Below are 2,832 nucleotides of genomic sequence, written 5' to 3' on the forward strand. Positions count from 1 at the left end.
TTCAGAGGGCCAGACCATGCCTCCCCCATGCTCTTGTCAAAAATCCTGCTTCTTTACACCTTCAATCATTTGACTTTATCACCCTCTCTCTTCCTTGTATCTTTCTTCCTTCTGCATTGCAGACACCACTCACAGTGAGGTAAAAAGTGTCCTGCCATGTTTGTGGATGGTATCCTTGTCCATGCACATGACCCTGGCTTCTCAGTTCACTCCATTCTGTCCATGGCTTCTCTGGGCACTGCACAATTGGCATAAGGGTGCTGGGTGGCCCTGCCTCTACTCCATGCTAGCCATCTAAATAGCTATCTGTCTGACTGCTATTACAAAAGTGCCATAGACTAGGTGGCTTAAACAATAGAAATTTCTTTTTCCTTTTCTTTTTTTTTTTTTTTTTGAGTTGGAGTCTCACTCTGTCGCCCAGACTGGAGTGCAGTGGCCGCTCCTGGCCACCGCAGCCTTGCCTGCTGGGCTCCGGCGATCCTTCCGCCTCAGCCTTCCAAGTAGCTGGAACTGCAGGCGCACGCTACCACGCCTGGCTAGTTTTTGATTTATTGTAGAGATGAGGTCTTGAATCCGCGGGCTCAGGCAATCCACCCACCTCAGCCTCCCAAAGGCGCGGGATTACAGGCTGAGCCACCAAGCCCGGCTTGGGGTGTCTTTTATAAGGACACTAATCCCATTCATGAAGACTCTGCATTAGTTTCACTAGTGTCAATAATCCCATTCGTGACCTGATCACCTCCCAAAGGCCCCGTCTCTGAACATCATCACACTTGGGACTAGGTTTCAACAAAGTAATTTTGGAGGGCCACAAACATTCTGTCTGTGGCACCATCCAGCCTCACATACTGACCTGGTCACTATCTACTGTTCCTATTGTCTTATCAGAAGCTCCTCTCTAGCTTGGTTTTTCAGTTACTCCAGTCAGATAAATAAATCTTACCCCCATCAGAACTGCCATCTGTTGCACCTACTACTTCCTCCCAACCATTCAGCTCTCTCCTTCCTTTATCTAATACTCAGATTTCATGATTTAGCATTTCACACACCCCCTGTTCATTCTCACAATTTCCTCTCTTCTTTACAGTGAAACCTCCTTGGATTTTCCTCTACCAAACCAAACCTTCATCTCTCTTCTTTTGTTCTTCCCTCTTCTTAGAGCAAAGGATGGTTGCCAGCTAGCCCAGGGTTTCCTCAACCTCAGAGCACTATAAATATTTTGGGCAGTTTATTCCTTGTTATGGAGCTGTCCCATACATTGTAAGACATCTAGCAGCATCCCTGGTCTCTACCCACTAGATGACAGTAGCAACCCCCAAGTCATGAAAACCCAAAATGTCTCAGACATTGCCAAGTGTCTCCGGGATGGGGGAGGGGGGCAAACTTTGCCCTGGTTCAGAACCACCAGTCTGGGCTCGGCCTCGATTTGTGCTGCGCATCTTGCCAGAGTAGGTTATTCTCCCTGGCTGCGTTCCTCCCTCCTCGTTTGATCCTCACTCCCTCAAATACAACTCAAGGTCATTCCACTCCAGCAGCTTTCAGTAAGGTTTTAAGCGACTTCCATATCAATAAATAAGTGGACATTTTTCAGCCCCTGGACAGAAGGCACACTGGAGGAGAACTCGGTGGAAGGACTTGAAGACCTTGAGTTTTATCTTGACCTTGTTTTGTTTGAGTTGCCTCTGATCATCCTGGAGGAGATGTTGGGTGGACATTGGGATGCTGAGAGCCGGGGTGATGGGGGTGGTCTGGGATGGAGCAGAGAAGTCTGGGTCTCCGGCAGTGTACCTAGGGACACACAGATACACGCGTATGTATGTAGCTAAAGCCATAGGTATGCTGAGGTCCCTTGAGGAGGCAGAGGGGAAGCCTAGAGCAGCAGTTCTCAAACCTCAGGATGCTTCAGAATCGCTAGAAGGGCTTGCAGTCATGCAGATTGCTGGGCCCCATCTTCAGAGTCTACCTACAGCAAAAAACGAATATCCTCGGTGGGCAGAGACTTTGGATTTTATCAAGTTCCCAGATGAGGCTGAAGCGGCTGTTCGGGGTACCACTCTTTGAGAACCACTGGCCTAGAGTGCCGAGAGGGGGCCCGGGTCGCGACCGGAGCGCTCCAACATCGATTATCCGCGAGCGGAGGAGGCGTCCTTGCGGGAGACCGAGCGCCGGCCCCGAGAAAGGGCTGAGAGCGGCGGAGGGCGACGGTGCCGAGCCCCGGGACTACACGTCCCAGGGAGCCCCGCGCCGGCTCGGGCGCGCCCCCCCTACGCTGCGGCGGAGATGCGCCGGTGGCAACGCGTGAACCTTTCACGATATACACCGACCCCCTGGACCCCCCCCCACTGCCCAACATGCAAAGAAACCCCATGCAAGTGGGAAGATTGACTTTTTGGAGTTCAAAAGGTCTCAATATAGATTGGCTTTGATTTCTCGCCTTTCTATCTTCAAGACATCTGTTGAGTCTCCTGTGAGCCACCATTTCTTCACATGGAAATTGAAGACTATCCATCCTCAAAGCATCTCACGGTGATTAGAGACATTGAATATTAAGGACCTAGCATGGTAACTGATAGGTTTTTAACATATGACAGCTACTATTATTGTTCATCATTGCATATTTTAGGGTGCCAATTCTTAGAGCCTTTCAGATAAACCCCCCTACCTTTTTGTAAGGCAGCAAACAACATTAACCCTACTTTTTCAAATTAACTTGAGTTTCCATCGTGTTTAGAAAAAGAGATCACAATGATAATGCTTGCTCTGTCTCTCTTTTAAAAAAATTTACAGTCTTTACACGTGATGGGTAATGTAGTACTTTGTGTCACCCTGCAA

This window comes from Carlito syrichta, unplaced genomic scaffold (assembly GCF_000164805.1).
Source record: "Carlito syrichta isolate Samal-C Ts95f unplaced genomic scaffold, Tarsius_syrichta-2.0.1 Scaffold305756, whole genome shotgun sequence".
Lineage (NCBI taxonomy): Eukaryota > Metazoa > Chordata > Mammalia > Primates > Tarsiidae > Carlito > Carlito syrichta.